Source organism: Pinus tabuliformis, chromosome 9 (assembly GCF_031772625.1).
Source record: "Pinus tabuliformis cultivar Carrire ecotype Pingquan chromosome 9, CPIR1, whole genome shotgun sequence".
Taxonomy (NCBI): domain Eukaryota; kingdom Viridiplantae; phylum Streptophyta; class Pinopsida; order Pinales; family Pinaceae; genus Pinus; species Pinus tabuliformis.
Genome location: NC_142307.1, coordinates 545,564,509 through 545,589,723, shown reverse-complemented (window position 1 = coordinate 545,589,723; position 25,215 = coordinate 545,564,509). Strand labels below are relative to the sequence as shown.

Sequence of the window (25,215 nt, the reverse complement as noted above, 5' to 3'; positions counted from 1 at the left end):
GCCAAAAGGGGTTGGAATGCAAACTTGTACACCTTTGCATGGCGTACACCTATCACTCTAGCTGAATCAGCTGGAGTGCCCCTAGGATACATCAACACCTGTCCTCCCCTGAACAGTACCTCATATCCTCTGTCCTCCAAAGCTGAGACGGATATGAGGTTCTTCCTCATCCCTGGCACATAAAGAACCTCTGACACCTTCAAGGGAGGTTTGGACTCCCTCTGAAATGTCACTGTCCCCACCCCGACTGCTCTAACAACTCTGTCATCACCGAGTACTACCTCAATATCAGTGCCACTCTCTGAAAGCTCTGAGAAGTACTCACGGACTCCTGTCATATGACGTGAAGCCCCACTGTCCACATACCAGATACCTGAAGATGCTCCGCTAATCGAGGGAAAAGCATGCTCCCTCTGAACCTGTGTGGCAGGTGATCCTGCACTAGAGGACTCACACGTAGTGAATGCAAACTCTCGGTCAAAACGACCAGCAAAGTCCTCAATCTCTGCTGAAGCTGCCACGTCCTGGTTCTTCCCCTTCTTCTTCTTATTCTCCGGACACACAACTGCATAGTGTCCCATCTTTTGACAATTCCAACACTTCACCTTGGAATAGTCCTTCTGTGTGTTCCCCTGTTTACCTTTACCTTTGCCTTTGCCCCCACCACTGCTTGTGGAAGCCTGCTTCTTCCCTTTGCCTTTCTTGCCTCCTGCCACCAGTGCTACATCCTCATCCTGTTCAACTGGCTTGGCTGCCCCAAGCTGACCTTTCCTGATCTCTGTCTGAATGCAATCATCCCAAAACCTCTCCCATGTGGGAAGGGTCTCACGTGCACAAACCCCATCAGCAAAGTTCAACCATGAACGGGGGAGGCCATTCACTGCAATCCGCACCAACTCAGTGGGTGGAATGGCCTCTCCAATCGCTGCCAACTCATCTCTCACATTAGTAATCTTTGTGAGATATCCAGCTGCACTATCATTACCCATTTTAATGTTCTTCAGCTTCTCCTTCAGGACCATCTTCCGGTTCTCATTGGTACTCTGGTAGAGATTGGACAATGTTGTCCACATCTCATGGGCATTGCTCTTTCCTCTCACATGAGGAATGCAATGGTCTTTGATTCCGTCTAGAATCAGCCTCTTACCCTTGTTGTTCTTTTTATTATAAGCTGTCAACTGAGTAGCATCAGTAGGCACAACAACAGGGTTCTGTGTGGTATGCACCATGATATCCCAGACTTCTGCCTCCTCAAAGATACTCTGCATTCTCTCCTTCCAAACGCTGTAATTTATATGCCCATCCAGCCTATCCTCCACCCTCAATCCCAATGACATCCTGTTGTCCTAAAACTGAAAAATAGCACTGCTGTAGTAAAGATAAAACTGCTGTTTATGAAAAAATCAACTTGCTGGAATTTTCTGAGTGAAAAATCAGCAACTGTAATTTTTCTTTTTGCTGTCCCAAACTGTCCTTCAGCACTCAAGCTCTGATACCATGTAGAAATTTCTGTTTTCCCACCCCGGTTTTCAGTTTCTCCTTATTTCTCCCATATAGTTAAATGCCCTTTCCCATAACCATACATTTAACAAGCTGAAAAAAATAAATTTGCTGAAAACACAAATTCTGGGAATTTTACAGAATGCTGGAAATTGCAGAAATAAAAATCAGCAGTAATAAACAGCCATTAAAACACATTTAAACACTGAAATTTTTGGTCAATGTGACCCTGGAAAAACCCCCTACAACTCTTGGGGAAAACCACTTTGAGAGCTCTTCTTTATTTCTGAAAATTGCCTTTTACAGTGAGAAATTTTCAGCAAAAAATCAGCAAGCAAATTTACAACTTCTCTCTTTTCCCATGCTTCACAACAAACTGGAAATTACAACAAACAGGACAGCAATAAATGTTGTACGGTCTCCTCGATTTTCGTGCCCACTTTCAGCATTAAATGCTACTGTATGGCCCTCGTTTTGCGTGCAGAAAAACTAGCAAACTGCTCCTCGATTTTTCTGCAAACCTCTCCTCGAAAATCGTGCCAAAATCTGCCTTTCACTGTGTGCTGAATCAGTTGTACAAATCTGCTCAACTGCTGCCTTGGAATGTGTGCCAAGCTGCTGTCTCCTTCTCCTCCCTGCTCAGAAATCTCTCTTGCTCTCTTGCTCTCCTTCTCCCAATCTGCTCATGAAAGAATTGAATCGAATGTGATCTTTTCCTCATTTTCCTTCTTTAATATAACTCCAAATGACTTTTGGGTGACCCAAGTGACTTTTGGGTGATCTCTAAATCCAATGGCTGAAATAGATTTAGATCAATGGCTGAGATTAAATGCTCATTTAAATCTCACTTTTTATTTTTTAATTCACCCCACTTTAATAAAGACCCACTTAGTCATTTATTTCCAAAGTCACTTTTCCTTTCTAATTTTTCATTGACTTTATAAAAGTCACTTTAAAATTAGACTTAGTAACTTTATCATTTAAAGTCACTTTTAAATTAGATTTAACTTTATAAAATTATAAAGTCACTTTAGGAGAAAAATTAAATTCTTTTGGACACTTTTCCCTAGGCCAAAGATCAAAGCCTAAGGGAACCACCTGTCCTCCGGTACCAAATTTCAACAGGGTCTTGGGTATCTCACTTTGATCTGATTCTATAAGAAGAGAATTTTCTGGGTTTTCCACTCAGAGAGGGGTTTTGCCCTAGCTGAGAGCCTACATCTTGTTTTCTTCTTGTTTATGTGATCTTCATGATTATATTTTGGTAATTGTTTGATGAAAAAGACATAATAAATAAATAAAAAACTAACAAAATTCACAAGCAATTACTAAAGAAAGGAGAAATCTAATGAAAACTATAAGCCTCCCGATTTCTCAACACAAAAATGCCCAATAAACTAGAGTAAAAAATTAAAAATTAAAAAAAAAAAATCCTTGAAACCTTTGAAATGTTGCTTATACTTAGTGTCATAAAAAAATATTATTGATGTTTTCTGGACTATATATGGAGGTTTATAGGTCAATGGGTATCAAAGACAAATAAAAGTAGGGGGGTTTATAGGTCAATGGGTATCAAAGACAAATAAAAGTAGGTTTTGATAGTACAATATCATGTACTAAAGAGAAAATCACCGAAATTCATACTCTTCCCTCCAGCAAAGGCTAAGAGAGCCGAATCTTGTTACTATGGTTGTAATCAGGGTTGCGAGGGAGCGACTAGGGAGCGAGTCAGTAGCGCGCTCTCGAAATCGCTCCCTATTGGGGAGCAATTTCGAAAGCGCGCTCCCAACAAAAAAAAATTGCTCCCTGGTTTCTTCAGGAGCGAATTTTCCAACCGGGGAGCAGTCGGAGAGTGATCGCTCTCGACTGCTCCCAGGTTGGAAAATTCGCTCCCAGTCGGCGAAAAGCGACGCCCACGCGGCCGAGAGGGAGGCGACAGCGACTTAGAGAGAGGGGGAAAGGGAGGGAAAAAAGGAGAGAAGGAAGGGGGGGGGGGGTAAATAGACCCTCTCCCCTCCCATTATTCACTTCATCCCATTGAGAGAGCAAGAGAGTTTGGAAAGAGTTTGAAGCAAGGAGAGAAGCTTCGTGAGAGAGGAGCTTGGAGGAGTTTGAAGAACTTGCAAGGGGAGATTGGAGGCCAAAGAGGTAGGATCTACACTCTAATCGAGCATTTTTTTGTATGTTCATTGCTAAATAAGTAAATAAATATATTCTCTATTTCCCATTCCATTTTTTTGCAAATTCAAAACTTCAAATTTCAAACATCATGGTTATATGGCTTGGCATTTTCTTCTTCTTGGTACCTTTTTTGGTTATTATGGTGTTAGAGAGTAGAAAAATGAGTGTTGAACATGAAGAAGAGGATGAAGAAGTGAGTTATAGTGGATTTGATGAAAACCCCGGAGAGGAGTACCTTGGTGAGGTGGAGGAGAGTGAACATGATTCAGCCCAAAAAACTAAACAAGACCAAAACCAATTGTGGAAATATGTTACTAGGCCTGAAGCAGGGAAAGGGGGTGGAACCACTAAATTTCACTACCCCCATTGCAACAATAATTACACAAGTTCATACACTCGTGCCAAAAGGCACCTCTGTGGGAAAAGGCCATGAGATGGAGATAAACAAATAGGAATCAAAACTTGTGCAAGTGTGTCAGCGTCAAATAGAGCCAAATACATAAGGGAAGAGGAGGAAGCCCAATAAAAATCTCTAAATTCAAAGGGTTTCTTTGAACCAAGCTCACAATCACATGCACAAAGAACTCTTTCAACATCCTCCCATGGCACTGGATATGGAGGCACAGGGTCACCAAACATCTCTCTAAGGCATAGAACCATATCAGATTTCCTTGATAAAGGGTGTAGGAATGATGTGGATTCAAAAGTTTATCGGTTTCTCTATGCATGTGGGATACCATTCAATGTTCTTCACTCACCTTATTGGCATGAAATGGTTTCTGTCATAAATGATGCCCCTAAAGGATACAAGAGCCCTGGATATGACAAGGCTAGAACCGTTGGACTTGATCATGAAAAAGCAAAAAAATCACATTCTTTAAGTAGAATGACAAATTCTTGGACTGACCATGGGGTGTCCATTGTATCTGATGGATGGACAAATGTAAAAGGCAAGCCTTTGATAAGTGTTCTTGCTATGTCTGTTAGTGGTGCCATCTTTCTTCCAACATATGATTACTCAGACAAGTTCAAGACCAGCATCAACATTGTAGAGCCATTACTTGAAACAATTGAACGTATTGGGCCATACAATGTCATCCAAGTCATCACTCATAATGCTGCTAATTGTAAGGCAACAGGAGCAATTATTGAGGATAAATACCCCAACATATTTTGGTCTAGGTGTTTGGTTCACACAATGAACCTTTTGATACGTGATATTATTAAGAACAAAAACCAACAATACAAATGGATTGGTGATTTGTACAAGAGAGGCAAACAAATGATAAAATTTATTACAAATCATAGCAATACCCATGGTCTTTTCCGCAGTCACTCAAGATTAGCGCTGTTGAAGATTGTGAAGACTAAATTTGTGAGCTATTACCTCACCTTCATGCACCTTTTGACAGTAAGAGAGTCATTGGCTAGCATGGTATCAAGTCCACACTGGCAGGTATTAAAGGAAAGGGCTACAAATGCAGCTGACAAGCAAGGTTTTGAACAAGTGGAGGAGACAGCTCTTGATGGTCAGTTTTGGGCACATGTGAGGCAAGTAGTGGAATTCACCGAGCCCATTTATCACATGATTAGTTTTGTAAACACAGATAAACCAGTGATTGGGGAGGTGTATGAGCAGATGGATACCATGTTGGGTGTGTACACGGTGGAATAAACTTAATGTTCCACTACATGCCTTGGCGTATATCATTATGCCAAAATACTACTCTCCAACTTGGTTGGGCCAACCTACACCTGGGGGTAGGGTTAGGGTCAAACCCCATACAGATCCAGAGGTATCTACAGGATATATGGAAGCATTAGACAAGTTGGTACCTGACAGGGAGGAGTGTGCTAATCTGCATCTTGAATTAGGTAGATACTTCAGTTGCACTGGTTTGTTTGGTTCTTTGCATGCAATGGAAGATAGAGATAGATCTGATGCTCTCACATGGTGGGAAGCATATGGCGGCATGGAACTTTTGCCAAAATTGGCAAAAAAAGTTCTCTCACATGTTGTAAATACTTCTTCTGCAGAGAAGTGTTGGAACACCTACAGCTTCATACATAAGGTGATAAGAAACAGACTCAATGAAAACCGGGCAGAAAGCTTGGTTTATGTGCACTACAACTTGAGGTTGTTGAGTCATTATTGTGATTGGGCTTATGAGAATCCAACATATAAAATTTGGGACAACCACCCAGAGGACGATAATTTGGAGGATGGCACTATACATCTTGAAGAACTGGAAGTAGAACTTATGAGAGATGAAGATGAAGCAACAACCATGCCACCACCACCCCATCCAGTAGCAGTGCTCGAGTTCCAAGTCTTGTTCCTTTATTGTCACCGCCTCCATGCACATCCACACGTGGAGGGCATTTGCCTTCTGGTTCTAATCGTGGGACTGTGCAGGAGGAGACTCCTAGAAGACCACCACGACCTGCTCAGAAATTAGACATTACTCGTGGTGGCAAGAGGAAGACGTAGATGATAGATTTACTTGTCTTTTCTAGTTTCTAGTAGTTTTTATAACTGTTGGCTCTTTCATATATATTATGATATTTTTTGTAAACAATATATGACAATTTAAGTTTGAAGTTTGAAGTTGGCAATTATAACTCATTGGCAATGAATTATGAATATGATGCTTTGTGAAAGTTGAAAGTTGTTTCATTTCATTTCATTTTATAACATTCATTTCATGTTAGATATTATTTGTTGTAATGGTTACACTTAGCTTACAAGTAGAACTTTGGTGATCAATGATGATAAATGTTATATATTGAATTTTGAAAGCTTGAAACTTTAAGATTGATGAATCATGATTTATGAGACTCAATATGTTGTATGTTACTAACTTGTGGATGTGGTTGATGAAAATTATAACTTCTAGATGATTGTTGTTATATATGGTTCAATCTATGTTTTTTATGTTTTTTATATCTAATTCATCATTCTACATGTTTTTGTTCACATGTATGCATCAAAATATATATTATATAAAAAACGCTTCCAGATTCGCTCCCAAACTGGGAACTTCTGAAAATGTCACTCTCGCTCCCCGTTTTCGCTCCCGCTCCCAAGTAACCTTGGTTGTAATCACCCCTACTTACCACTAAACCACAAATGGAAACTTGGTAATAAATAGCATTGGGCGATCTTGACAAAGTTTTGTTCATTGAATTTAGGACCAATAAGACTAAAGGCAAACAGGGTTCCATTAGAATCAAGGAATATTGGATCAGACAGGCCATGTTCCTTAATTGTATTTAGAAGTGATCAGGGTAAAGGTTAATCTGGTTCCATCAGAATTCAGGAATAAACAATTTACAAACTTCAATGATCGGTTGAGGTTAGTTTCTCTCCAATTATGATATATTTGCCCGGCAAATAAAATTATTTGAAGAGACAAAACCCATCGATAGTGATTTTTTATTATGTCATTTTTTAAATTCTTTTTGCCACTCAATTCTCTCTCCTTTCTCCCTCCTTCCCCCCTCTTGAATTCAAAATTTTTAAACCACTTTCATTTCAACTGGTTGATCTACCTGTTCCTGTAATTTTGGAAGACTGATTGATAGTGTTTTTATATGGTTTTCCTAAGACTAGGATGAGATGATAGAAACACAATCACTTAGTTTGTCAACCTGGAATTTGTGAGAACTTGAAAGGCACCCTGTGCAATGTACACAGAAAAAGGACTTGATCTTGGAGCAATTACACTTATTGCATGCTTTAAACTATTTCACACAATGAAATTGAAAGATAATTCCAAATTCTAACCTAAACTAGAACATAAACTTGCAGCAAAAGAATCAATATCATTCCCAATCTATAACTCATTCAATGGCATTGGCACCATATGTCGTCCTACAAATAAAGTTATTTCATACATTAATTTAATTTTGTTGTCTCGGTATCAGAGCCATCAGAAGGTTGACTTCATGGAGTTGATTTATGCCAAGAAACCCCACCAACATCCACAGTCAAGGCAAAATCTGGTCATTGCCATGGCTTTTTTCCTCAGAATTCTAAACTTAAGAGTGCAAACACCGAGAAGATATGGTCATTGAAGGCCAAATAACACGTAAAATCAAATATTCTAACTTCAATAGTCTTCTCTATATTTTTGCAGGTGCCTTCTATTGCATTCAAAAGCTTCTGCTCTCCCTTTTCCAGTATCAGTAGTATATTTTAAATTTACTGTACAATACAGAATTCTGATTTCAGTAGCTCCCTGTATATTTTTTCAAGTGCTTTGTATTTACTATTGCATTCTAAGACTTGTACTCTTCCAAAGGAGGGAAGTCTATTGACAGTGAAGAAATACCATTGCTCCATGCAAAGATAACGTCTAACCCTAGAATTCCTCCAGGTAAGAACTCGATGAGTCTTGAAGAAGTATGGTTTCATAGATCACATGGAAAAGCAACACATTTTGCTTCTACATGCAGTAAAAGTCATCGTATTTGCGCTTGAGTCAATATGAAAAATTAATAGAGAAAAATTAGTTGCTTTCCAACTAAACATAGAAGAGATCCATGTCAAACAGGCAAAACAGTAAAAGTTCCTGATGAACATATGACAGTTAGTGAGCAAGCGCTTACACTTCAGGAGGTGTTTGCATCCCTGCACGGATGGCTGATGATAAAACACTTGGACTTGACGGCTTTCCATGCAAGCTCTATAATGCCACATGGAAATTTGTCATGCTGGCTTTGCTGCATATTTATAGGGAAGCTCTTAAGAAACAGTCTTTGGGGACATGTACCAATCAGGGAAGTTAATTCCTAAGCAGGAAACCCAAAATTGATCACAAGTTGGTGGCCTATAGCCTTGGTGAATTCTCCTATAAGATCTTATTCAAGTCGCTCCAAAAGATACTGAAAGTTTTAATTGATTCATTATTTATGCAGATGGAGTTGGGTCGAGCAGAAAGAGGTCATTGGCAAAGGTAGGTGGTCAAACCATGGTAGAAATCTACAGGGGAGCAGTTTCTATATACGAACTATCCCTGCCCTGCCCTGCCCTTTTACGGACTGTTAGGCAGGGGAATTTTGCAACACATTATACCTTTACATCCACTCTTGTGATTGCAAAGAAAAATCTGAGTTTTTGATAGCTCTCAAAATGAAAAGGATCCCGGGTGAGCTTTTACTTACCCCGCTAATTGCTTTGATGTTCCTGACTTTTTTGCCAATTCGGGCGTTAGTTAAACTTGGGCTGGAGCGAATGATGGAAAGCTTTTTTGATGAAGATGATTCTTGAATTGAAGACGATTTGTAAACGATATTTATGTTAAATCCTATCTATAACTCTCCCACCATTCTTGCACCCCAGTTTATAACTTTATAGTACACAACATATTAGGGATGGAACTGTAGACGAGCCACGATCAATAAAAAGAGAGATACAGAGAGATAGTGCTGTCTTTGGCATCTACTTTGTTACCTGACAAATTTAATATTTTTGCACCTTCATTCCACATCTGCGGCGGATTCAAGTGGGAGGGCCGATGGCAGCTGCGGCTATGGCAAAAGCAAGGAAAGTATCTACATATCAAAATTCGTGCATGTTAACTAAGGTGTTGTGTCAATGGATTCTTGGTTGAAACCTCACATAAGGTGGATAACGGATCAAGTCGAACATTTGAAATAGGGTTTGCAATCCTTTAAGGTAAGCGTTGCATATCCTCTGAAATTCTCCTGGTTCTTAGGGTCTTTAAGACAGCAAGTTCTGTTGTGTCCCGAAGTTTATCCTCCTATCTGCCTGATACTTCATAGGAATGTCTCAGTATCTGGAAGCATTACATTTGAATTTCTATCAGGTCCTTCAGATAGTGTTGTCTTCCGCAGGGGCATCAGGGTCTACACCACCGAGGGATGGTGAAAACCAGAGAGGCTAGAAACCACTTGTAACCCAAACGTCAGCAGAAACTCTAACCAGAAAAGACCAAAACCAGTGGAAGGACTAAAGCAGGCTTATATTCTGTTTTTCATGAAGCACCACGAGCAGGTAAGCGAGATCACCTAGAAAAATGGGCATGCAGCAAGGATGCGTACAATATGAAAAGTCTCGAGCACAATCCGTAAACAAGACAAGCACAAACCAACAGAGGTGGGTATTTCTGGCAAAGCCCAACCCCGAACTATTCTTAATTTCTGTTGTTCACTCGCCAACCAGATAAACAGCTTTCAAAGGTCTAACAGTATGCAGCAATAGCAATAGCAAAGCACCCAATGATCCAAAGATGTAATCATAAGATTACAAATTTTAAAAAGTTGCAGAAACCAACCATAAGAAGCTTTTGTCTTAGCAATTAACATATTTAGTACCTAGTAGATCGATGACCACCCGCAGTTGCTTCACCTCTGCCAACAAAACCAACCGAATCCACGAGCCAGATGACAACAGGAAAACAGAGGTGAGGCTACCATACGCTCTGAATGAAATGTGAACGAAATGTAAACCGGGTGAATACGACTAACAAAACCCAAAAATACGTGTGGCCGTTTTATCGAAATCCCTTGAACAATCGAACGTTATTTGCATCACACCATGGAGAATGGCCTAGGTCGACCTTGGAAAGCATTTGAGTGTATCGATGGTACCCATTTAATAGTCAAGCAGCGCACATCGTTCTTTTTATCTTTGTTAAAATATAGTGACTTATTTTAGTGTACTTTTTTGGAGGTTTGTTTTTTTTTAAATATTTATGGATGGGTAGATCTATTCATTTACATTTATTTTAATTTTGGATTTATGAAGGGGATTAAATTTCTCTTCATACTAAAAGATGTTTGCATTTCAAAATATTTAATCCCTCGTGGTACTTGGTAGATCTGGAGTTAAGATGCATATAGGCCGGTTATAATATAAAGGGGTGAATTATTTGCGTCTTTAATGATATGGGTATCAATTTTCACCAAAACCTCCCAAAGAAAGAAATTATTTTAACATCCACGAGGCTAAAGATAACCTATGGGACAGATTGTTTCTTCATTTGCTTGATGTATTCGGCCCTTTTTCTATGAAGCTTCAAAATAAATGCTCCCAACTTCTCGACAAACCCCTTGCTAAATAGATTATCCCAAGAGCTAGTTGCTAAGCATATTTGCATCATTTTCCATGTTGCCTTTGAAGGCATTACATTCTAAAATGAAATGTTTTATGTTTCCACTATTCCGGAAAAAAACAAAAAATGCATACTCTTTCCTCCCACACTTCTTTTGGCCTTTTCCAGCACCCTATTTCACAACGGAGTTGATGAGAATTAGTCCTTAACTAAGCAATAAGAATTTTGGTTCTCCAAGAGATATTGGTCTCTATGTATGTTTTTGGTTAATGAATATGAGTGGGATTAAACACTTCAATATAGTATTTTTTCTCTCTTCCTAACTCCTTATCCCAAGTATATTTGCGGAACTTTTCCAAAACAAGAGCTTTTATCTCTTTGTTGTTTATGGGACACACATTCAAGCAAATACCCCATTTACTAAACCATTTGTTATTTTGTCGCATCCAAGTATTTTTTCTCTTGCACAATCTGTCATTAAAGACAACCTTGGACCATCCACCCTCTTCCATTTGCTCAATTGTTTTTAAATACCTTATGACTCGCACCATAACAATTGCCTTAATAGGAGCAGTCCCTGTTTCACTTAACAAGATAGCATAAGGAACTGCAATTTTAATCTTGAATTTGTTTGTAATCAAACGGTTCTGAATTTTCTCAATTTGTCTCCATTGCATGTCGGATGTATTGCTGGTCCATAGTTCACAACCATAGAGAATCACCAGAATCACTATAAGCCCAAAAAGAGTTTGAGTGGTTTTCCAGTCCCATAACTATGCCTCTCTACACCTGTTTTGAAAAGCATAAAATGCTTTCCAACCCCCCAAAGTTCTTTTCTTTCTACAACCATTCCAGCCTAGATTTTTGTTGAAGTCAATTCTAAGATATTTGTAATCCTCAACTTCTTCCAGAATGTTGCCTTCAAAGTAGAACTTATGTTGGTTATGTTTTCTTTTCTTAGAGAAAACCACTACTTTCGTTTTGCTGATATTGACTTGCATCCCCACACTTTTACAAAAATGTTCAAGGGATAGTAAGTGCTCTTGCAAACCAAGAGTCGATTAAACAATCAGAATAAGGTCATAAAAGAAGCCTTATAACAAACTTGCCCAAATAGATACCATCACCCCCTTGCAAATTTAACCACTCATCAAGCTTGTCAATATATAAACCAAAAAGGGTAGGAGATAGTGGGCAACCTTGCTTGACCCCGATATCGCTTCTGAAAATTTCAAAAATGCCTACTGAAGTTCTAATTTTGACTTTCACCTCTTCATACAGCCTATGCACAGCTGCTCTCAAATGTTAAGGAACCCCGATTTCCTCCATTATGTGCCAAAGCTTATCCCTAAGAACCGAGTCAAACGCTTTTCTGAAATCAACAAAGCAACAAAAGACTTCTTCCTTTTTCTCCCAAATTTTTTCAATGATGTGCCTTAAAGTTATACAATGATCAATTGTGGAATGTTTCGACTTATGCACAAAACTTTGATACCAATGTTTTAGAGACCCACTTTATCTACACAATTGTGTTGTATTCCATGGATAAAGGATCTTGAATTCCAACCCTCCATTTTTAGATAAATAAAGTAATATGCAGTGCCTTAAGTAATAATAATATGGTCCTTGGTTTAATAATACATGCAAAGGATTTGGGTTAACTAATCAATACAACTCACCTTTTCCTATTGATCCCAAGAAGGATAGTCGGTAGTCCCAGCACCCCTTTTAAATGAACACATTGAATCAATAATTTGGATGCTTTTGTCTGTTAATATATCTTTTAGGAGAATATTCTCAATTTTATGTGGAGCATGTAATAATGAAAATAAAAGATATTTAACATAATATCATTTCTTTCATATTTGTACAAGAAATTATTAAAATATAATAATTCATTATGTAAGGCACTTTTTCAGTGTTGTGCATTTAGATCAGTTTAAAGTCATTACATTATTGTCATGCATAAATGTAAGTTGTAACGTTGTTGAATTAAGAATTCAAATTGCACTTTAAAAAAAACTATATGTTAATATTTGATATATGCAACATTATGTTGAATAGACAGTTTAGGTCACCCAACTTGGGAATGTTTGTGTATCTAGAGTTTTTGCATCAGTGTGCTTTAAGTTGCAATATCACTTCTAGTCTACCATATTTCTCTTGCTTTATATAGTTCCTTTTTCAACTCATTAGAATTTTGCTTGGTCTCACTTAATGATATTTACATATTAACGAAACAATCAAGTTTTGGTTGTTGAGGGAGATTGCCATAGGATAACTTCCCTTCACTATTCCAAAAACACATCTACCAGTCAAAAGCAACATTTTGTGAGCATTGAGATGCACTCTTGAATACGCTTAACAAAGTTTTGATAAGGAGAGGAATTGACTTCTATTCTTTCTTTGTTCATCTTGTTTGCTTCCAAACAAAAGTGATTCTGTCTCCTTGTCATCAAATGACTACCAAACTATGTTGTTGGTACACTCTTACCTTATTCATACATTAGATGTACTCTTTTATTCCATTAGCCTATTTTTGTGGTCATTTGTTATACATTAAGACAATTCTATTCTCTTATCTTAAGCCCTTAAGAGAGCTCTATCTCTAGTTTCAATTGATTTGTGAAGTGCTTCATATATTGTATGTGGGCTTTGTGGAATATGAATACCAAACAATATCCAAAACTTGGGTACAAAGTAGCTTCCATGCATGCCTTTTTATTACACGATCCCCATAATCAATTGTGAGTTTGATTGTTTCCCAAGTATGATTTTTCTCATTTTCCATTAATGACATTGGTGAAGTGTTATCCATTATTAGTTATCAAGGAAGTTAATTTAATGTGGATCTTCTTTATACAAGTGTTTTTAGATTTGGTTTTAATTCATTCATGAAAATTTATTAATAATAGTTTCGTTTGTTGAAATATTATTTTAAATTAATGTAACAATTTGTTCATGTTTGCAAGACTGCAAGGGTTTTTGCAACACTTGGTAGGTCTCTTGCAATCCAATGGCCACTATCTTGGGTGGCCCTGCTTCCCTGCCTCCTTCGTTTATGTCTAATATAGTTGCCTTCAATGTTGTGATCTCCAATGGGTAAAAAATCTAGAAGACAAAGCCCTCACACTTCGTTAAAACTTGAGGATATTCTAAAGGTAGAGAGTAATTATTCCCGGTGTAAAACAACAGCTCTATGACTTACAAAACAAGGTTTAGTGGGCGAGTTCATGGGGATCTAACCTTCCCCACACTCTTTGAAACAATGGGTAAATAAAATTTGGCAACCATTGATAAAGGGTTAAGTTTCCTCTTCTTTCTACGAAAGAGGGTTGTATACCTTCTTCGAGAATAAGGAAGATCAGAACTTGATCTTCATAAGTAGCCCTTATTTCACGAGTGCTCAAGGTCTTTATTTAAATCAATGGAGCCATGATTTTAACCCGGAATGTGATGTTCCTTCAACAATTATGGTCTGAGTTAAACTCCCCTGCATTACTTTGCATGTTGGAATGATGCCACTTCTAAAAGCATTGGAAACATTGTGGGTAAGTACATTAATTGTTTTAAGCCACAAGAGGGTTTGCTTTCTTGTCCTAGGATATCTATGAAAGTAAATCTAGACAAAGGACTTCTGACCACAATAAATCTCAACTTGGATAATTGGTCCCATATCCAAGAGGTGAATTACGACCAACTTCCTTTTAAGTGCAATATTTGTCTTGAGTACAAACACTTTGCTAGAAGTTGCAAAAAGAAGATCGAGGAGCAACAGAATCGGGTGGAAGAACAAGATCAATGATAATAGCCTAAGAGGCAAAGAGGACCAACCAAACAAACTAGCAATCAACCACGATAAAGCGATCTAGTAGGGAACAAAGGCAAAGGTCCAACTTCTCTAGCCTAAGTGAAATTAGCCACAAGATAGTGTACCATCAATTAGGGTGAAACAAAGAGTAATAGAAATAGTTTCAAAGTGTTCAACCTAGTTGAATAGGAAGGCAAGATTCCCTCAAGAAATGTCCCTCCCTCTCCTAGGAAAAACACCAAAGCCTCTCCTCCTCTTCTTGATGATGCCCATGTCCATGTGATAGGAGATATTGACTCTTCCTCAGATGAGGGTGAGTCCCACTCCCCTAGGACGACTTGAATTGACTCCTCCCTTGTTAGTTCAACTGGTGAAATGGATAAAGAGAAGGAACAAGATTGCATTCTACATAAGGTGGGAAGAAAAATGAGCAGAAAGGTTTGAATCAAAAAAGTTGAAAAGGAAAAAAAGTTGGGAAGAAAAGGCATTATGGACAGACACATCACAAAGAACTAGAATACAAGGAAAGGAGGTAGTTCAGGCCCCAATAATAGGGTTGCAAAATCTAATGGCAAATAATGAAACTAATCTCCTAGAATTATAGGGGATTGGAGTTGGATAAAAGAATGTTAGAGGTTAAATCATTAATTCAAAAAGAAAAACCCAATAATTGCTACTCTAAGAGACTAAAATGGGGGATCAAGGGATTTCCCAAAACCCATATAAATTATGGATTGGCAGTGGAATTTTGGTTGTCAGTTCAAGGGGGGCTTTAGGTGGTCTTTGTTCTCTTTGGGTTTCCTCATATATGAGGCTTTTGGATCATCGTACCTCTCTTTCTAATTGGCAATGTGGTTTTTACATCTCCCCTCCCTAAAGGTATGTGCAATAATTAATTTATATATGCCAGTTCATTTTCAAGAAAAAACAGATTGCTAGGCTTCTCTCATGGACTTAAGAGACACAAAATATGGATCAAATCCAATCATAGATGGAGATTTTAATACTACCCTATATTCCTAGGAAAAATAAGGAGCCTCAATTTCAAGGACAAATGGATGATCTGATCATAAATTTAAATCTTCTCGATATCAAGCCCTCTTCCAATAAGTATACTTGGACCAACAAAAGATTAGGCCTTAGTCATATCACTTCCTGTTTGGATTATTTTTAGGTATCAAATTCCCTTATAGTTCGAGATTTTAATGTTCTTCTAAAATTTTGCCTTGGTATATCTTAGATTACAGACCCATTTCTCTTGAAATTATTGAAATCAAAGACTGTGGTCTTTTTCCATTCAAATTCAATCCAATTTGGATTAGATTAGAAGGATTTAACGATCTAGTTAAATCGGTTTGGAGCTAATGGATTGCAGGTAATCCAATCATTGGTTGGGAGAGGAAAATCAAGCTTCTAAAAGTCACTTTGAAAAGTTGGGCCAAGGAGTAGAAGGATTCAGCATCCTCCAAAACGCTTCTCCTCCAATCTAAATTAAAATCAACCCAAATAGCTTTAGAACACGAACCTATGACCTGCAAGCTCCTTAGAAAATAAATGAGTTTGAGCAATATCATAATACATTGAAGGAAGGGAAAGAACAGTGGAGACTCAAATTGTGAATTGTTTGGTTCCAAATAGCTAATATGAATACAAAATTATTCCATAATCAGGAAATGAATTGAGTTTGGAAGAATAATATCAAAGAAATCATGGTTCAAGGAAGCCAAATAGATTATCACTCTTAAATATAGTTTGAGGCTATTCTTCATTATAAAGAGCTCTATAGTGATGTGGGCCCAACTAAAGAAGAATGATAATGCAATATCCCAAAACTAATCTCTCAAGAGGATAACATTTTTCTTCTAAAAGAATTTTTTGAAGAAGAAATCAAATCCATTATGTTCTCTTTTAGCTTGTAGAAGGCCCCTAGGCCGAATGGGTTTTCTGCCCATTTTTATTAGTGTTGTTGGGATGTCATAAAGTTTGACCTTTGTAGAATGATTGATTATTCCTTCAATCATAATTATATTGGAGGGGGCATTAACTCAACTTTTTTAGCTCGCATCCCAAATGAATATATTCCCTCCTCCTTCACTTGGTTTATGCCTATTTCACTATGTAATGTATTTTATAGAGTGATATCTAATATTTTGGCATCCAAGCTCAAGCCACACTCAAGCTTGTTCTTCCAAAATCATTAGTGGAAATCAAGGGGGTTTGTTCATTAGTGACAAATCTTTGACAACATCACATTAGTCCATGAAGCTATACACTCTAGTCAATCGAGAAGTGACAGAGGAATTGTGATAAAATTGGATTTGGAAAATGACTTTGACCATGTCAGCCATAGCTTCCTCTTCAAAGTAATGTGTAGATTTGGTTTTGACGGTAAAATTATATAATGGTTTTCTCTTTGCTTTTTGGGGTTATGATCTCACCCCTAGTCAATGGGCACTGCATTGGGTTTTTAAAAGAATTTAGAGGTATCTATCAAGGTCGACCCCTTTCCTCCTTCCTGATGCAGGAGCATAGGCTCTCAAAATCAACATATTTGATGGGGCTTATGAAGTCTTCAGATTTACTAAGGGAGTGGGTTCCCTTAAAAGGTAATTATTGAAATTTCCTAAAGTATTCCTTTAAAATTCCAGAATATAAGCTAATGCAAGAGGATGTGATCCTCATAGAGATATATGATAAGGTTAGTTAATTGAGATTGTAAACAAATCTTTCTTGTTGGGTAGAATTCAAAGCTCAAGAAAGGTCTTAGAGATCTTAGGGATCATTAGATTTAATTAAGGTTTTGAACCAAATTAAGGTTTTAGTCCTATGTGTATATATACATTGTAAGCCTTCAGACATAAAGAAGAGACCAGAGTAGAGAATACCCATCTTTATATAATCAGGCTAAGAATTTTTGTGTATAAGAATTTGATTTATAGAGATTGTATTTACATGCCTCCATTATTGTGAGATATCTTTGTCAATGTAATTTATAGTGAGATGATTGTTAATGTTTGAATGTGAATGATGAACTGGAAGAAATATAAGTGTTTGCTCATGAATTTATATTTGATTCTAATTGTTAGGATATTCCGACACATAGGAAATAGTTAAGTACAACTTGGTCTAGTATAGAGTTAGGTATAGAGTTAGGTAAAGTGTGTTACTTTACCGTTGTACATTTTGTAACTTACAATCCGACGGTCACGATATGTAGTGATCTGACGGTTCATTCTCTCCTCGGTATTACCGACACTTGATCCGTGGCTTGACACCCGATTGGTCCATGAATTCTATTTAAAGCGCATGGAGGGTCATTTGTAGGGTAATCCGTGCATGAGAGAAGCTTATGTAAATTTTCATTCTTTGATTAATAAATTGCCTGAAGTGGCCGCGTTGGCTCAGGCCGTGGACTGTTTCCCTCTTTGAGGGTTTTAACCACGTCAAAAATACTGGTGTATTGATCTGTGATCTGGTTGTGAGCGGTGTCCTTTTGGTGTTCTTTCTGAGGAACTTACCCTGTAAATTCCTACATGGTATCAGAGCTATTTGAGGGCCGCGTCCGTTGGTGATCCAAATCTGAAGCCGGTAGAACTGCATCCGACTGCCGTTTCCTAGATCTGTTGTTTCTGACTGCTTTCGGGCCGAGAGGACTGCTCTGTTGTGTTCGGAGCATCTGTTCCAGTGAGGAACCCCTTTCGTTTCACGCGAAAAGGTTTCCGGTAGCCCTAACTGCGTCATTTTTAAGATCTGGAGGTATACAGTGTTTTTGCAGTTTACTGTTATTTTCTCTCTGCTTATTTCGGTTTCGGTTTATTTAGCTTTTTTTAAACCAGATCTATACCTTTCATTTCTGCGTATGCTCTTTGCCCTGCGACTCTGTGCGATCTGGGCAAATCAGAAACAGAAAGGAAGGATTTTTCTCATGCGTATGCTCTTTTCCCTGCACCTTAGTGTGATCTCGGAAAATCAGAAACATTGAGAAAAATATTTAGTTTTTCGGCTAAAGCTAACTTTGAGCCGCAATGTTCATTTTTGAAAATATTTAGTTTTTTGGGTAAAGCTAACTTCGAGCCGTAAGGTTCGTTTTCTTTGCATGTCCGTGTTGGGTTTTGTGTTTTTTGTTTTGTAGGGAAAAAGAGCTTTCTCAAGGCAAGCACGCAAACCAAAGCCCCCCCCCCCCCCCCTCTCTCTCTCTCTCTCTCTCTCTCAAATTTTTTGTATAGATCAATTGGTTCAAAGCTATTTTAAGAGAGTAGAGGTCTTGGGTTCAAGTCTCCATTTTGTGGGGGCGGACTTTTTCATTTCCGCACATTCTCGCACTTTGCCTGCAACTTCAACAACTTTTTTTCAAAAAGCCATAACTTCTTCATCCGGAAGCCTTTTTCAGAGCCGTTTTTTTTAAACCAACCTAATTTTTCGAGATCTATCCATTGGAACACTTACTTTCAGCATCTTCAGCTTCAGTTTCTGTTGAAATGGAAAGTCAATACCAAGTTACCCTTGACAGCACCAACTACTTCCAATGGTTGTCCTACATGGAGGATTTACTTAGAAGTAAAGGTCTCTACCGAATAGCCACAGGCCAAGAAAAGAAACCGAAAGATGAAGACAAGGCTGCTAAATGGGAAAATAGACAAGATCAAGCATGTGGTTTGATAGGGATGTCTATTTCTCCAGATCTTAGATTCCATATTGCAGAACTTGAAACTCCTCATGAAGCAATGGAACAAATCAATAAAGTTTTTGGGATTAAAAATGAAATTAGAGCCCATCAACTTGAAAATGAGTTGCTTACATTGGACCCTAATAATTTTTCTTGCATTGAAGATTTCTTGTCTAAGTTCAAGACCCTTAGATATCTTTTGGAAGGTGTTAAGGTTAAGAAAGAAGATAGTAACCTTATTTATTCCATCCTTACTAAGTTGGGACCAGCCTACTCTGTATTTGTTTCCACCTTCCATTCTACAAGGGAAGCCTTCATTTCTCAAGGAAAAGACTATAAGCCTCCTTCCTTTGACTCTTTTTGTGATTCTTTAATAAGAGAACAAGAAAAACTCTTACACCTTGGTCTTCTTAATCTTGGAAACTCTTCCAAGAAAGCGTTAGCCGCCCAGCAGCAACCAAATTCAAAGAATCCTAAGAAGTCATATCCTAAAAAGAATGGTCCTAAACCAAACAAGGGTCCTAAGCAAACTTAGCCTCAAAATGAAAGATCATTTCAGCAAAATGATAAGACCAATAAAAACAAATGGAAGAAGACTGACAGACATTGCAACTTTTGTAATCGAGATGGCCACTTAGAATCAAAATGCTTTAAAAAGATGGAAGCCTTGGAAGCAGCAATGAAGAAGCATAACATCCATTTGGGGCAATCTTCCACTTCCACTTCATCTTCAGGAATGGAACTTTTGCATGTGGTTGTCAAGCATCTCGGTCTGGCTATGCATTAAATGTATCTTCTTCTTCTCATTCTCATGAGTGGCTCATTGATTCTGGAGCTTCTTATCACATGGCCAAAAACAAAGCCATCTTTTCTTCTTTAAATGATTGTAACACCAAAAATATATATGTTGGTGATGATAGATCTCTTAATGTTGTAGGGACTGGAACTGTTCATCTAGACAATGGTCAGTTTAATGATGTATTATGTGTTCCCACCTTATCCTGCAACCTTCTATCTGTATATCAGATAACTCATTCAGGTGAAGGTAAAATCGTTGAATTTTCACCTCATGATGTTGTAATCAAGGACTTAAAAGATCCTAAACAGATTTTGGCTACTGGCATTGCTGATGATTCTACAAGGTTGTATAAGTTTCACAACTTTGGGTCATCAAATCTTCCCTCAGTATTTGTTGCTCATAATGATGAAGTGAGCAAACTTTGGCATGAGCGATTTGGTCACTTAAACTATCGCTCCCTTCAACATCTATGTAAAGAAAATATGGTGACAGGTCTTCCTATGGTATCTTGCAGAGATGGTGTTTGTTCCGGATGTGTACTCGGAAAACATCATCGGGACAGTTTTGAAAAACGTGCCTCTTGGCACGCCTCAGCCCCTTTACAGCTTGTGCATAGTGATTTATGTGGTCCACTTCCAGTTGTGTCATTCTCTGGTTGCAAGTATTTCTTAAATTTCATTGATGATTTCTCCAGACGCACTTGGGTATACTTCTTAAAACTCAAGAGTGAAGTATTTAACACTTTTTTGGCCTTCAAGGCCTTTGTTGAAAAACAATCTGGACATCAAATTCTTAAGTTAAGATCTGATAATGGTGGAGAATATGTTAAAAACACATTCATCAACTATTGCACTGAGAATGGAATTCAAATGCAACATACTGTTCCATATACTCCACAACAAAATGGTGTAGCTGAAAGGAAGAATCGCACCTTAAAGGAAATGGCTAATTGTATGCTACAATCTAAAGGACTTGGTCTTAGTTTTTGGGCAGAAGCAATTAACTGTGCAAATTACATAATAAATCGCACTCCTACTAAGGCTTTAAAGAATATCACTCCAGAAGAAGCATGGAGCTCCATCAAACCAGATGTAAGTCACTTTCGTGTTTTTGGAAGTGAAGCGTGGGCCCATATTCCAGATGAAAAGCATAAAGCTTTAGAACCTAAGAGTGAAAAATGTACTTTTGTTGGATATTCTGAAGATGTCAAAGGCTATAGACTTATTCCATTTAAGTCCAAAAATGTTATCATTAGAAGAGATGTAAAATTTGATGAAAATATATCGACCTGCGAGCCTAGTCCGGCGGATGTGCCACCTCTCCCTATCTCTTCTACCTTTGAAAACATTTCTTCTTCAGATGATGAAAGTGAGGATGACAATCCTCCCCCACCATCTCAGGATCCTCCTTCAGCTCCTGAGCTTCCAAAATGGGTCTGTGCTACTCGAGATGCAGCAGGTGATCTTGCCGGTGATCCTACAGATCAACGACGCACACGTTCTCAGTTCGAGAGAGCCTCTTCTTTACTGGCTCAAGCTCCAGTAAATTCTAATCCTGACACCTTTGCAGAAGCTTCAGGCCATCCAGATTGGGAAGTAGCTATGAATGAAGAATATCATTCATTATTGGCAAATGATACATGGGATCTTGTTCCTTTACCAAAGGGACGAAAACTTGTTAGATGCAAATGGGTTTACAGAACCAAGTATGGACCAGATGGGAAAATTGATAAACATAAAGCTCGTCTTGTTGCTAAGGGATTTTCACAGGTTGAAGGCATTGACTACACTGAAACCTTCTCCCCTATTGCCAAAATGAACTCTATCCGCCTTGTTCTTTCCCTTGTTGCCTCTTTCAAATGGGAAGTCCATCAGATGGATGTTAAATCTGCCTTCTTGCATGGGGACTTGCATGAAGAAATCTATATGGAACAACCCATTGGCTTCATACAAACAGACTCCAGCCTTGTTTGTCGACTTAAGAAATCCCTTTATGGTCTCAAGCAAGCTCCTCGGGCTTGGTATGCCAAAATGGATAGCTTTCTTTTAGAATCTGGCTTTTCTAGGTGTCATTCTGACAATACTGTCTACACCAAGAAAGTGGGCAACTCTCTTATCATCCTTGTTCTTTATGTTGATGATCTTATCCTTACTGGTAGTGATCCCAACCTTATAAACCATGTGAAGTCTAGCCTCAAAAGGAAATTTGAAATGACAGACTTAGGACACTTACACTATTTTCTCGGTCTTCAAGTCTTGCAATCCAAGGAGGGTATTTCCCTTTCCCAGTCCAAGTATGCTTGTGATATTCTACGTCATTTTCACATGGAAGACTGTAAGCCAACCCCTTCTCCCTTTCAGTCTGGAGTCAAACTCTCAGTCACTTGTACTTCTCCTGAAGTTGATGCTACCTTATACCGTCAACTTATAGGAAAACTTTTGTATCTAACCCATACTCGTCCTGACCTTTCCTTTGCTGTTGGCCTTGTTGCTCGGTTCATGCAAAACCCCGTGAAAGTCATTGGAAAGCAGCTAAAAGAATACTTCGTTATGTTCGAGGTACAGTTCAGTTTGGGATTCATTACAGTGCCAAAGCATCTCCTCTATTGGTTGGTTTCACTGATTCTGATTGGGCTGGTGACCCTGATGATCGGAAGTCTACTGCCGGTTATGTCTTCACTCTTGGTTCAGGACCTATTACATGGGCTTGCAAGAAACAGGGTGCCATTTCTCTTTCATCAGCAGAAGCAGAGTATCGTGGTGCCGTAGAAGCTAGTAAGGAAGCCTTGTGGCTTCGTCAGATCCTGTCAGAATTTGGCTTTCAGCAGCAGCATCCGACTACACTTTGGTGTGATAATCAAAGTGCCATTCAGCTATGCAAAGATCCAGTTCAACATCAGCGCAGCAAACACATTGAACTGCACATGCACTTCATCAGAAAGCTCATTCACGACCATGTTCTTGAAGTGCAATATTGTTCAACAGATGATCAAGTTGCAGACATCTTCACAAAGGCTCTCACAGAGGCGAAGTTCACTAAACTTCGATTTATGGTTGGAGTTCAGGAAGTTGTCACTAAGGGGGGATAGGCTCTAGTGCCTCCTTCCTTCTCCTATTGTGTCATATTTGTAAATCCTTCAATCCTATCCCAAGTTGTTCTTAAGGGGGGATGTTAGGATATTCCGACACATAGGAAATAGTTAAGTACAATTTGGTCTAGTATAGAGTTAGGTATAGAGTTAGGTAAAGTGTGTTACTTTACCGTTGTACATTTTGTAACTTACAATCCGACGGTCACGATATGTAGTGATCCGACGGTTCATTCTCTCCTCGGTATTACCGACACTTGATCCGTGGCTTGACACCCGATTGGTCCATGAATTCTATTTAAAGCGCACGGAGGGTCATTTGTAGGGTAATTCGTGCATGAGAGAAGCTTATGTAAATTTTCATTCTTTGATTAATAAATTGCCTGAAGTGGCCGCGTTGGCTCAGGCCGTGGACTGTTTCCCTCTTTGAGGGTTTTAACCACGTCAAAAATACTGGTGTATTGATCTGTGATCTGGTTGTGAGCGGTGTCCTTTTGGTGTTCTTTCTGAGGAACTTACCCTGTAAATTCCTACACTAATAATGGTGTATGAATTCATGAATTACATTGGCCAGGTGATTTTCGAGTGGTAAATGGCGACAAGAATGCAAGGTTCCTATAAAAGGGTTTAAAACACTTTTTGAGAATTGGAATCAATGCATGTATTGAGTTTCTATATGTTATGTTTGTTGGATCGAAGCCTAATGAGGTGTATCAAATTGTGGAATTGAGCTATGAAAGAATTGCCTACAAGTTTGCATTAAAAACGTTGCAAATGGGATATCAAGTAAATAGATTTTATCATGTTGTGATCAATGAAATGGAATGGTTGTGTGAGCAATCAAGGTAACATAAATTAAACATTGAGTTGGAAGCAAGGTTTCAGTGTTGATTTGAGTATTGATTGAATCATTAGAAGGGATGATATGATTTATGAAGTAATCACTAAAGTGGATCATTGTTTAAGGAATTAATCAACACAAGGGTTTGGAATCTTCATTTTCAAGGTTCAAATTGACCATAATGAAGTGGGAAAATAAATTTGTCCATCCTATGGTCATCATTTGTGTTGCCATCATCACTGCAATTCAAGCAGCAATAAGTCAAAATCATGATCAAATTAGTTGGCATTATGCAATTCATTGTGTAAAACAATGCTCTAGTTCAAACCAAGGTAAATTGTGTTGTGGCATCAACTAATCTACTTAATGTATATAAAATTGTTGGATGATATTGCAATAACCATTTGAATCTAAAGCTACAATAAGACTTGCGTTGGTTAAACCTAAGCCATGCATTGAGAATAGTATAATATCAATGTTAAATTGAATTGGATACATATTGCAATGGCCAAAACATGCCCATATATGTTAGTGTCTGTGTATGTACGAGACAAAAGGATACAACTATAATAAAATGGGACTAGGAGGAGTTATAACCTACATAACGATATAACAATATCACTTAATATCTAGGGCTTAATAAGGAGTTTTGGGTTAACATGGGGCTTATATATGGCTTAACATGCTCCTGCCCTTCAAAAAAGTGTTGTCCTCAACAATTGACTATATGTGGGTGTTTCTGCATGAAACACTTATCTTCCCTTGTCACTTCTTTCACTGGTAGGTTCTTCCATTTGATGATGTACTCAATAATTGATCAATTTCTCAACTACTTATCTAATATGCCTCCTCCCATATCTACCCACTTTAACTCACTTTCCCGGGGTTAACATGAGCTGAGGGGCTACTATGACATGACTAAACCTCCTAGATGACCTTAATGAAATGGAGCAAACACAACAAGGCATTACTGACTTATGTCAGGTGCTTCAAGACCCAAAGTAACTAACCAACCATTCCAGGTATCCAACCCTTGAAATAAATTTATTTTCAGTGAGATAGACCCCCAATCGCTACCGTGACAAGGCCCCCGAGCGACTATAACCCTCTAGTTTCTCCCACAGGCCTGCTTCCCAGCGACTACAGTCTGTTTCAAGTAGTTTTGTGCCAGCGACTGTGAGATTTAAGCCACTTTTTCAGGGCTAGGATCCAGACCCCTGCCCAAAACTTAATGAAACTTCCAGAAACGA

At 38.4% G+C, this 25,215-nt stretch overlaps 1 protein-coding gene across 4 annotated transcripts in view; it reads right to left on the bottom strand.

Annotated features, from left to right (window-relative positions):
- Positions 1-10,285, bottom strand: part of LOC149149675 (P-loop containing nucleoside triphosphate hydrolases superfamily protein) — a 358,770-nt gene extending 348,485 nt beyond the window's left edge. The window contains exon 1 of one of the 4 annotated variants that reach the window (XM_089445854.1): positions 10,021-10,285. The gene's annotated coding sequence lies outside the window, so the exon portion shown is untranslated. Of the gene's footprint in view, positions 1-9,136; positions 9,665-9,714; positions 9,963-10,020 lie in introns of those variants that run through there. The other 3 variants (XM_089445858.1, XM_089445855.1, XM_089445857.1) reach the window with 3 other exon arrangements.
- Between the last annotated feature and the right edge of the window lie 14,930 nt (positions 10,286-25,215).